The sequence below is a fragment of the Pinus tabuliformis genome, chromosome 4_1 (genome assembly GCF_031772625.1).
Source record: "Pinus tabuliformis cultivar Carrire ecotype Pingquan chromosome 4_1, CPIR1, whole genome shotgun sequence".
Taxonomy (NCBI): Eukaryota; Viridiplantae; Streptophyta; class Pinopsida; order Pinales; family Pinaceae; genus Pinus; species Pinus tabuliformis.
In genome coordinates this window covers 696,113,588-696,126,965 of record NC_142303.1, presented here as the reverse complement: position 1 = coordinate 696,126,965, position 13,378 = coordinate 696,113,588, and the positions used below count along the sequence as shown (strand labels likewise).

The 13,378-nt window shown below is 29.9% G+C and overlaps 1 protein-coding gene and 1 long non-coding RNA gene across 2 annotated transcripts in view; one reads left to right on the top strand and one right to left on the bottom strand.

Annotated features, from left to right (window-relative positions):
- The window catches only part of LOC149178045 (organic cation/carnitine transporter 4-like), a 184,539-nt gene that overhangs the window by 138,811 nt on the left and 32,350 nt on the right, over nucleotides 1–13,378 (top strand). The window lies entirely within an intron of this gene.
- LOC149178046 (uncharacterized) lies at nucleotides 10,286–11,232 on the bottom strand. The gene is made up of 2 exons (XR_016258813.1): nucleotides 10,644–11,232; nucleotides 10,286–10,546 (listed from the first exon to the last, which is right to left on the bottom strand). It is a non-coding gene; the product is annotated as an uncharacterized LOC149178046 (long non-coding RNA).

Below are 13,378 nucleotides of genomic sequence, written 5' to 3'. Positions count from 1 at the left end.
TCTTATTCCTCCATAATTTTTCGGCCTTCCTTTTCTCTTAATGTGGAAAAGGGTCTTCATGTCTTGGCTCCTTCCTGGTTGCCATTCTTTTCCAATACTTGGAGGCAATATGATTATTCAAACCACAAAATGTGTATTGTTTCCAATGCCATAAAGTTTTCTTAACATTTCTAGTTTGTTCATAATTGAAAGGAACTCTACAATACATATGTGGATCATACCATTTAGGCTCTTCCTCACTGTAATTTTAAGAAGGATATTTCGACCATTTTCTTCTCCTCAATCTCTTGTTGGAGGTATCATTCCTAAAAAAAATGTGCCACCCTTCCACTTAGTTGGTATTGGAGATGTCTTAGATTATTTTTCTGAGTAATCCCTTACTTTTGATGCCTTTGACCATTCTCCTTCAATAGACCTAAATCTTGCAAATTGAGGCCTTCTTACAATCTTGAATGCTTGTGTAATTCCTTGGCCATTAATAACGTCTTCCTCCTTTATACCCCGTCTTGGTGAGAAGTTTCACGTCGATCCCTAAAGTAGGTATCTCAATGCTTCGAATAGAAATAACATCATGAGAATTAGTAGTTTACTTTAGCTGTAAATCTGTTGGTGACAGTTGATCCTTTTATTTGGCCAAATATCCTTTTGTAGTGGAACATTCTCCCAATTGTTCCTCCATAGCTTGCTTGAACATGAGCCTCAATTTCCACCTCTCTTCCTCGACATGTTGTAGACGCCTTATAAGATCTACATTATCTTCTTAAATGCAATGGTTAATCTATTCCAACTCTTGAAGTACTTCTCATTCCAACCCTTTGCCCATGATGACATTCCCAATCCCTGGAAAAATGGTCAAACTACTCTTATACCACTTTATGCTCATATTTTTTTATAATACTTTCTTAAACAAAAATATTCATTGAATGACCTTACTAACACTTATATTTTCTTGCAAAACATGAGAAAGAACATACTTTAAGCAATTTTCACAAATCCATCAACATAATCAAGAAGAAGTTAATAAAAGGGAAAGTATAATACAAGAGATGATAATGGATTTCCTCCAGTCTAGACTACGTCTCTAGGCCCTCAATCAATAGTCGGTAGGCCACTTCATTAATCTCAACAAAAGGTAATGAATACATGGTAGATCTTCATCAACACAAGGATGGATCTCTCATCTTGTGTAAAATATATCTCCTATAAAGAGACGTTCTCCTACAAATAACTTTCGCTGACTAAGAAGTTCTCTTTTGATAAGAAAAATAAATTACTTCTCGCAGAAGTGGCATAAAATAGAGACTCTCACATAACTAAAAATAAGTCCTCTTGAATCTGCTGGTCAAATTCAAATCATACTCATACTCATCATAGTATTGTCCAAAATATGATACCAAATATTGTAAACATTACTACTTTATGATCAAGTGTCAGTGTGCCCCTCTTTCAGCACTACCCCGCCTTGGTTTTCATGCAAAGGCTAAAGCAATGAATTTCTTTCAAGTATGTAGATCTCTCTTCCATGCTGCAGCATACAAAGATCATTAGAACCTAAAAATCTAGATTGACCCTTTCACTGAAGGAAAAACAAGTGAAAGGCCATAATGCATCATTATGCCTCCCAATTTGACGATGACCTGAAAATTAGATGCTCAAATTCTAGAAAAGACTATGTCATTGTGATCCTTGTAAAAAATCACTTCAGGCGAGTATAAAATTGACTCCATTCTCACTTCCATATCATCGTTGCAAAAGAAAGGCCATAATGCATCATTATACCTCCCAAAATGATGATGGCATGAAAATATATTGCTCAAATGACAAAACAAATTATGTCATCATGATCCTGATGAAAAACAAGTTTAGATGATTATAAAATTGTCCCCATTTTGACACTGTTAAATCCAAGCCTCTAAGGAATCTTTTAGATTACAAAAAGATTCATCGTGCATCAAGGTTCTACCACCATTACTTGCTGGAATGGAAATTCCTTTTTATTATATCCACTTGTGGGCAGACATATCAATGCCCATCCTGCAAGCTTATTGGGTTGTTAACTCTATATTAGTATTGTTGACACGGTGAGGGTCCTATGTCCAATACCCACCCGTTCCAACTTTGTAACCAAATGGCACCTTTAGAATCACCCCAATTGCCACAAAAATATTTTTGGCATGAGCATGGGAAAAATAATCTTTTGAATGTGTCATCTTATATGCCATTTTAATTTGAGATTATTTCCATTTTCATGTGAAGGGTAATGTGCATGTATTATAACCATGCATATATGTGTTTTGGGTATTGTTCAAAATGCAAAATATTTGATAGATACTATTTTTTTATGTTGCATAATTATTGAAAGGACATGAGAAACACCTATATGAAAGTTAAATTATATTATTTAAATAAATTATATATTTTTTTTATAGGGTAGGAAGAGACTAAGATGGTGGAAACTCTAAATTTGAATGGAAGAATAATTTTCCAACTAATGGGGTACTAATAGTAAAATCGTATGGCATTGGAATCGACAGAGCTTATATGCGCCTACCAACTTAAGTGGAAACATTTCTTTGTTATTTCGATTCGTCTTTTAGTTTTATTATATAGTCAATTTAGTAAGAGGGAAAAAACTCAACTGAATATGGTGTATGTACCAATCTACAAACTACATTTGTTAGAGTGTAATATTTCTTGTTGGACAAAATCTCATATTTTTTTTTTTTTTTTCATTCAACATGTGAACAATAGGTATATCTTTCATTTCTATTATATTGGCTTTATTTAACATTTTGTATGTACTATTTTACAAATTATGTTGGATAAAATGCCATTATAAATTAATATGCCACAATTATGTTATCGTTTTCAATTGGACACATGAAGAATAATTCAGTGTTTAATTTTTATTATATTATTAATTTAATATGCAACAAATAGTTAATTTAATATAATTGATGTACCATTTTATAAATTATATTACCTATAAAGGATATGTTTTACATTCGACAAAATATTCTTAGATATTATAATTTCATAATTCTTGTATATATATATATATATATATATATATAGACACCAAATTGATGTATGATATCACCTCGTTTGTGTGACAAAGGACCTACCTTCGCATCGCAATTTGATTCCTAAAATCTCTAAAGGTGTACAAAATCCCTCTCTAGATTTAAACATGTGGTCTCATATGAGGAAGCACATGTTCTTAACATTTAAACCCATTCAATCTATAAGCCTCCCAGTTTGATAAAAATCTTACAACAACTACAAGGTTTCAAGTCAACATGTAACTCTCCTAAGATGGTTTTCGAATTACCCAAATGGCCAAAAAAGTATTTTTTGCATGGGAATGGGAAAAATAATATTTCGGAAGTGTCATCTTGTATGCCACTTTCATTTGAGATCATTTTAATTTTCATGTAAAGGGTAATGTGAATGTATTCTCACCATGCATATATGTGTTTTGGATATTGTTGTTCAAAATGCAAAATATTTGATAAATACTACTTTATGTTGCATAGTTATTGGAAGAACCTCATAAACACCTATATGAATGTTAAATTATATTATTTAAATAAATTATATTTTTCCTTTATCAAATAAGCAGAGCCTAAGATGGAGTCACCTCTAAAGTTGAATGGAAGAACAACTTTCCCACTAATGGGATTCTATTACTAGAATTCTATGACACTGGAAACATTGCTTGGTTATTTCAATTTGTCTTTCATTTTTATTATATAGTAAATTTAATGAGAGGGAAAAACTTGCTTGAATATGGTTTATGTACCATCTTACAAATTATATTTGTTAGAGTGTGATATTTCATGTTGGACATAATGTCCGATTTTTTGTTTTTTTTCTTTTCCTTTTTCATTGGACATCTAAAAATACATATGACTTTTGTTTTTATTATATTTCCTTTATTAAACATTGTGTATGTACTATTTACAAATTAGGTTGGATCAAATGCAATTATACACTAAAATGACATAGTTATGTTATTTTTATTATTGGACATATGAAGAATAATTACGTCTTTCATTGTTATTATATTATTAATTTAATATGCAACAAATAGATGATTTAATGTAGTGGATGTACATTTTATAAATTATGTTATTTATAAAGGATATGTTTTACATTGGAAAAAATGTTCTTATACATTAAAATTTCATCATTCTTGTTATATGTGTGTGTATATATTTTATGATATATGAAGAATAATTACTAGTAGTGTATACGTTAAACTGATTACGATACTTGTATGTTTGCATTGTGTATGTTGAAACACTGTAAGCACATTGTATCAAGTGATTAATAGTAAACGTAGTGAATAATGTTTTTCTCATAAAATGACTTATACCAATTCAATTGGAATACTATGTTGTGCTAAGGATGAGGATTAAAATGAGGCATTAATTGGTAACATTTCTCTTCAAGTGTAAAGCTACTAGCACAGGTGGGATCACCACCTTTTTTCCTTAAAATAAGCTTCGTCAATTTATTTATGAAAAGGTTTGATTGATTTAATATTTTCTTAATGTAGTGAATGATTCATTTTCATTTGTTTAAAATTTTATATTTTATATTGGCTAAGATCTATACTATATAAAAAAAGTTCTGATAACAATTAAAAGAGCTCCTCTTTGCTTGGAGATTATAATCTCTACTAGCAGGAGAAGGTGGAAGCTTAAAAATAATTTCTAATTATGATTTGTTGTAAATGTTCCAATTAAATTTTTAATGCTTCAATGGAAAATGCAAATAAAAAACATATGTTTTAAAAATAATTTCTAATTATGATTTGTTGTAAATGTTCCAATTAAATTTTTAATGCTTCAATGGAAAATGCAAAAAAAAAAACATCTGTTAAAATATGCAGAAAATAAAAAAATAACCAAATACATTTTTGAAAACAAGCATAAAAATTACAAATCTTGAATTATAAGTAAAATTCAATATAATAAATAAACATTAAAATATAATACAATAAAACTATGAGACTTAAGCTAATCATTTATTGACAAAACACATGCATTTATAGACAAAACAGTTAGTAAACCTACTTGAGCAATTTCAAATGCAGTGGAATATAAAATGTAAACACATACATTAACCATCAAATATTGACAAAACAATTCTCACTTTTATATGCAATTTTAAATGCAATGGAATATAAAATGTAAGCACATGCATTGACAAAACAATCCTCACTTTTATATGCAATTTCAATCAACCCACAAAGTTAAAATTTAGATGAAGATATATAGAATTTTAAAATTTTAAATATTAAATACAAAATACAAATTCAAATAAAAAAACACATATTTTATGATTCGAAATAAGGAAACACACATCATACAATTTCAAGTTAATATAAAAACAAACACTGAAATATTAAATTAAAAACACACAATATACAAAGTAAAACATACATTTTATATACAAACTCAAATTTAGGTTGTGAAATTAATTACAATCACAGTTCAATACAACAAACCCACAATTGCAATTTCAAAACACATACATTACACATTTTCATAATTAACATCCACACAATGACTCACACACATACACACGTGTGTGTATATATATGTGTGTGTATGCGCGCGCTCAATTTCAAATAAAGAAACATAAAGAATACAAGTTCAAATAAACAAACACGCAATATATAAATTCAACTAAACACGCAACATAAAATTTAAAATAACTAATTTGCCATCATGTAATTTCAAATCAATAAAAGAAAACAACCAAATATGCTTATGCAACTTTAAGAAAAACTAAACACACACTATATAAATTAAAATATACATTATGAGTACACATTCAAATTCATAATTCAAGACAACAAAAACATGATTACAATTTCAAACAATGGGAAAAATTCAAATTTAAATAAGGACATATACAATTTTGAATTTTTAAATATTAAATACAAAATACAAATTCAAATAGGAAAACACATATTTTACAATCCCAAATAAGGAAACACACATTAGACAATTTCAAGTTAATACAAAAACTAACTCTCAAATATTAAATAAACAAACACACAATATACAAAATAAAACATACGTTTTATATACAAACTCAAATTTAGGTTGTGAAATTATTACAATCACAATTCAATAGAACAAACGCATGATTACGATTTCAAGCCACATACAATACAAATATTCATAAATAAATATCCACACTGTCACTCACACACATATATTCAATTTGAAATAAAAAGAGATACAGAGTACAAGTTCAAATAAATAAACACTCAATATATAAATTCAACTAAACACACAACATACAATTTCAAATAACTAATTGTGCATCAAACAATTTCAAGTCAGTAAAAGAAAAACACATGCTTATGCAACTTTAAGAAAAAAATAAACACACAATATACGAATTAAAATCTGCATTATGCATACACATTCAAATTCATCAATACAACAAAAACACATGATTACAACTTCAAACAACACACAAAATACAAATTTAAATAAGGAAATATACATTTTTCTGAATTTTTAAGTATTAGACACAAAATACAAATTGAAATAGAAGAACACATACTTTACAATTCCAAATGAGGAAACACAAATCAGACAATTTCGAGTCAATACAAAAATAAATTCCCAAATATTAACTAAGAAAACACACAATATACAAAGTACAAATTCAAATAAACAAATACACAATACACAAATTCAACTAAACACACAACATACACTTTCAAATAACTAATTAGGTATCATACAATTTCAAGTCAATAAAAGAAAACACTTGAATATGCTTATGCAACTTTAAGAAAAAATAAACTCACAATATACAAATTAAAATCTGCACTATGCATACACATTCAAAAACATAATTCAATACAACAAAAAACACATGATTACAATTTCAAACACACAAAATTTAAATTCAAATAAGGAAATATAAAATTTTAAATTTTTAAATAAGAGACACAAAATACAAATTCAAATAGAAGAACACATATTTTACAATTCCAAATAAGAAAACACACAATATAAAAAGTAAAACATACAATTTATATACAAATTCAAATTTATGTTTTGAAATTAATTACCATCACAATCCAATACAACAAACACACAATTGCAATTTCAACCCACATGCAATACAAATATACATAAATATACATTCTCTCTCTCTCACACACACACACACACACACACACACATATATAATTTGAAATAAAGAAACATATAGAGTACAAGTTCAAATAAACAATCACACAATATACAAATTAAAATCTACATTATGCATATACATTCAAATTCGTAATTCAATACAACAAACACATGAACACAATTTCAAATTACATACACATATTCATAATTAATCATTCATACAACCATTTAGATACATATGGAATTTGAATTAAATAAAAATACAAAATACAACTCCATATAAGTAAACACACAATATACAATTTTGTGTTGAAATACAAAAGAAAATAATCATTGTCAAAACCACTCACATATATATCCAATTTCAAAGAGGCAAACACACAATTCCACTTACCTATGCACACACACAATTTAAAATGAAGAAAGAAATATGGTATAATTTCCATTCAAAATATCAACATAAATACATAAAACATTTTCAAAATCACAAACATATATATACCATTTCAGAGAAATAAATATATAAGAAATATATATATATATATATATATATATATATATATATATATATATATATATATATAATCTCACATTAGATTATATAAAATAATGCAATACAAAAGGCTTTAAAAATCAATGAAAAGAAAAACAAAAAAAAAGTACCAATATGAATGGTTTGTTAATCAGAGAGATATTTAGTGTTTTCGAGTACATTGTGAAAGGTTGTGTAATTTGTGTTTGGCTAAAATATTTTAATTTTTTTTTAATTATAAGTGTGTTTTTCGTTAAATGCAATTGCAATAAGTGTTGTAATATAAATGGATGATAATGGAAGTGTAAGATGACCTTCTTCAAATATAAATGTTGTAAAGTAAATGCATCTTAAAAAAATGTGTTGTGATGAGTATGAGTTTAAAGAAAAGTAATCAACACAAACAAAAATAACTACACTACTCAAAGAAAAATGGAGCCCATCCTCCTTAGCAGTTGTAAGGAGTTTAGCCCCTTCCACAAAAAATAACTTCTCTTACAATATTTCAAAAAAAAAGAAAAAAATCTTAGAGAAAAACCATATATTTTTAATAAGATATAATAAAAATTATCAACTTCTCTTATATATAAAAAGAATGATCCTTTCTATTACATATCTATATAATGAAAAGAAGTATGAATTTACTTTCCTTCACACTTTTTCTAAAAGTATAAGTCATTTCCAGAAACAACTCCAAAAAAATATGCCCATAAAAAAGTATTATTAATAAAATATGAGATGAGAGTTTTATTTTAATTTTTCTCCTAGTCCAAAAACTAATAAACTTAATTTAAATAAAGATATATATTATAAATCATGATTATATATGTAATTAATAATATAAGTAAATTTGATTTTTAAAACGTAGGATTGGTTATACCAAATAAAAGTAAAAAACAATTCATTTCATTTTATCTGACTTTAACTATCTCTAGGAAAAACCATTACAAATTGTCGAGGGGCATAATTGACTCTCCAAAAAAGTCTGTAACTGATACAGGATTGAAGCGAAGCGAAAGAGGGCTATATAAGATACAATTTCCAATTGACGCGGAAGAGCAGAGCTGAGCTGCATTATTATTTTTTAGAAGTTGAATAAACCAATGTTAAGAAAGGGAGTAGTATTAATATTTTGAAAATGTATGCATTATTAATTTGAAAAATTAATAAACCGGTGACAAGGAAAGGGTAACGAAGCTGGGTCAGGTTGAGGTTAGGTTGAGCTAGTAAATCCATTGGTGGCCTTAATTGACAGGTTAAAATTGATTCAGGGTAGGGTTTTTTATTTAGTTACAGATAAAAATTACAAGGGTTCAAAACCATGGATTGAAGTAGCACATTAACACACAATGTATCTGGCTTTAACTAGCACGAATGGTACAGGGCCTCGCTAATACCGGGGTGAAATAAATGAGTAGAAATGGTAGAGGGTCTAGCTAATCGTGGACTGGACGGGGCCGAACTTGATGGGGCGTTGAATCCCCAAAGAAGGCGAAGGTGAAAGCTGTAGTGTAATGTAACTGATTCCGGAGGATTCAAGCGAAGGAAAGCTATATATATAACAGAGAATGCCCCATTGACACAGCTGAGTCGGATTATTATTAATAGTTTAAAAGTTGTATAAAGCAGAGATAATAAAAAAGAGCAACTCACTGCATGTACGTATTATTATTAATTTGAAAACCTATATTATATGTTAATTTGAAAATTTAATAAATAGGTGCGTTTTGGGTTTAATTGACATGTTAACATTGTTTCAGGGTGAGTTTTAATTTGTGTCTCATAAAATATACAAGGGTTAAAAACCATGGATTACAGTATCAAATAACACAATACAAAGTAGGTTATAATAAAAGAATAACACGAATTAAACTTATACACAGCACAGTAGGCAATAATAAAAATACTCGGGTTAAAATAACATACGGCGCACAATACAGTGAGAGAAGCCACACGTTATGCTAAATCCAGAGATATGCCTGGATTGAAGCCATGAAAGAAAAAAGTAATGTAATAGAAATGGTAGGGTAGGGTAAAACCAATGAGTGGGAAACAGAGCCCATCAAGGATAAAATTCTTGGAGAGAAAACAAAGCCTTAAATCCAGCTCATTCACACGGCACAAGGGTATAACAAATTATTGAGGAAACCGAGCCTTAAATCTATGGCTGGTGCACACGGTGCATATTGAACCACGTTAAGGCCAAAAACATCAGGTTGAACCAATACACAACACAATATACAATATGAGTTATACCCAAAAGGGAAAAAACCCACGGATTAAACGAACAAATAACACAATACACAGAAACCAAGTTATATCCAAAAGAAAACATGGGTTAAACTAATAAAGAAGAGGTTATACGGAGAACCACAAACTAAATTAAACTAGCATGAGTTAAACTAATAAAGAAACTAGCATGGGTTAAACTAATAAAGAAGAAGTTATACCGCAGAACCACAAACTAAACCAAACTAATACGCAGCACATTAAACCCAAATACAGAGCTATGGTAAGTGAGTCAAAAAGCCAGCGATGGGGTAAATTTGTGAAGCTAGAGCCAGAGAGCGATTGAAGCCGAGCGGAAAAATAAAATGTAATAGAAATTATCGAGGAAGCCGATTGAAGAAAAAATTAAATCTATTACAAATTTCTGAGGTGGAAGCAGAGACTTAAACTAATTCGAAGGAGACATACACAGACAGGGCCATCTCTCCATACCTCGAATTGGGATTCGATTTCATCTCTTCAGCCAGATAATTAGGATAGGATCTACGAGGTAGGTTTTGAACAGCAACAACGTCAACCACCTATTTCTTTATTTTCATTCATTTCCGTGCACAAACTAAAATACAAGGTTATGAAATGGAATTAGTTGTGAGAGCAGAGCGCACAGATGAACAAAAAGATTGAACTGAAATTAAATAGAATTTGATCCATACCATTTCTGATAGATAATCGATCTCGATGAACCCAAAAAACTGTTATGAAGCTCAACTTCCCTGCCCTGCCGAGATAATTGATCTCTATGAACCCAAAAAACTGTTAAGCAGCTCACCTGCCATGCGCTGCCCTGCCCTTCTTTTCTCAGCCTCCTCCTCTATCTCACACAACAAAACTGTTAAGCAGCTGCCCTGCCCTGCCTGCCCTGCCCTTCTTTTTCCAGCCTCAGCCTCCTCCTCTATCCCACACAACCATAACTGACTCAAACATGAACTCAACCTGTACCTAGACACAGACAGACCCAATCTCAAACCACACAGACAACCAAACACACACAAGCATAGCCAGACGTGATATGGACAAAGGAGGAGGAAGATGCTCGAAAAATGATAAGACTTAGCCAGACGTGATATCGACGGAGAGGAGGAAGATGCTCGAAAAATGATAAGACTTAGCCAGACGTGATATGGACGGAGGAGGAAGATGCTCGAAAAATTATAAGACTTAGTATATGTGTATGTAGGGATTCCCCAACATCCTTCAACGGCTACAAGAGTTTTACCGTCTATACTTCCTCTGGAATCGTAGATAAAATACCTGCTCTGCCTTCAAATTTAGAGTTCGCTTTTTTTTTTTTTAATTTCAATGGAATCAGCGCCTTTTTGGAAATTGGTTGTTGGATGGATGCTTTTTTTCGTGCAGGTTGTTTTTGTTTTTTTCGGTTGTTCTTTTCATTAATGATTGTTTGTTTTGCATACCCTTCCAAATGCACATCTGGCAAATAGGGCTTTATTCATGGTTTTACCGTTTTTTATTTATTCACATAATTATGTATTGTGGACTGAATTCTCATTTAAATATTTTATTTTTTTATTTTTGAAGATGTTAGAAATACTGTGCTGAAAGGCTTGATGATTGAAGCATTCCGTGGACATATCATTCTTTTTTTATTTTTATTTTTAAATTGCAAAGCATTTTGACAAATTTGTAAAGTTGGGTTTAAAAATTTCTAAAAGCTACAAATATTTACAATGAATGGGAATTAGTACAGTCATATAAACCATAAAAGTGCAAATGAAAATGTATGTGCCCACGTATTAACAAATCCTTACAATGAAGGGCAACGTCTTCCATCTTGATAGGAGTTACACTTTTGAAAACAGCAATGAATCTTTACAATGAAGGGCAAGTTCTTTTATCTTTATAGAAATTATACTTTAAAAAAAGGAAATGAATCTTTACAATGAAGGGCAAGGTCTTCAATCGAGATAGGAATTAGTGTACCCATATAAACGATAAAATTGCAAGTGAAAATGTGTCTGCCCACATAATAACAAATCTTTACAATGGAGGGAAAGGTAATCGATCTTGATAGGAATTAGTGTAGCCATATAAAGGAAATTGCTAGTAAACAAAACACTTACATCATGATATATTTCACATTATCAGGACTAAAAAAAATCATGAAGATCTCAAAACTCATAATTAAATCTAATTCGTTCTCTATCACGAGAAGAATATACTTGTTTGTTTTTCCTTCATCTCCTAAGCAATATGTAGGTCTTTATGAAGATGTTGATGAGCTCTGATGTGAATGCTAAAATTCAACATAAAGAAGAAATTCCTCTAGATTAGCAATGGTTGATCTTTGTTGGGATAAGAAACCTTGAGATACGACTTTTACAGGTTTATCCTAAAGGAATTGACTCTCCCATGAGATCTTTTTCTTTGTGCTGGTATGCAAATTTTTCTCAATCACTTCAACCTGAAAGTTAGAAATAATTGACAATGATAAGGAACACATTTTAGATAAGGATGGAATTTCTCCATAACCATAAATATTGATCTTTCTTGATAAGCAAGGGCAACTCCTATAACTCACGGAATATTATTGGCCTTAAAAATGGTGCAAAACCTACATTTAATGAGGTTGGCACCATTTTCACAAATAGTGGAAGAAAAGATGTTTCAGAGAAGTATAATCATAGGTTGAGATTTCTTGACAAGTATGGGCAACTGCTATAAGTAAGGGAAAGATTATTAGCCTTAAAAATGGTGCAAAACCTACATTTAATGAGGTTGGCACCATTTTCACAAATAGTAGAAGCAATGATGTTCGAGAGAAGAATAACCATCTTATTAATGCATGTGATATAGAAATTGGTTCATATTCTTTCCATTTCCATTTTCTACTTATTTTAAACAGTCAATAGGTATCACTACCAAAATTTTCTCATATGAATTAGTTATTGTGGTTTGCTTGTATCTCCACCTATATACTCATTATATGGAGTTGTCTAGTTGTTGTAATTCTTTGGAGGATTTTTGTCCTTTTGTGTCTTCCATAAATTTTTTCTATCTATTATTGGAATAGTATTGTTGTCCATTTTACTTATCTAGGAAAGAAACTTCGTAAGTGATTTTAGAAATGTAATTAAATATTGTTTATGAAACCTAATGTAGATTTAGTGGCATAGGAGGCACTTAGGTGGGTGGAAAATTTTTTAACCAATTTGTGTCAACTACAAGTCTATATATTTTCTGTAAATTACTATTTAGTATTTACATTTCTCAACAATAACTACTCTTCCATTCTTTTAGTTAGATCAATGAAAAACAATTTGTTTGCTTTATTTCTTAACAATATTTGCACACTAAAGAAGACTTGAACACATTTTTAATAGCTAAGATTTCAGTTCTTTCCTCTTTTGCATGGATACTATTTTCAATGTCC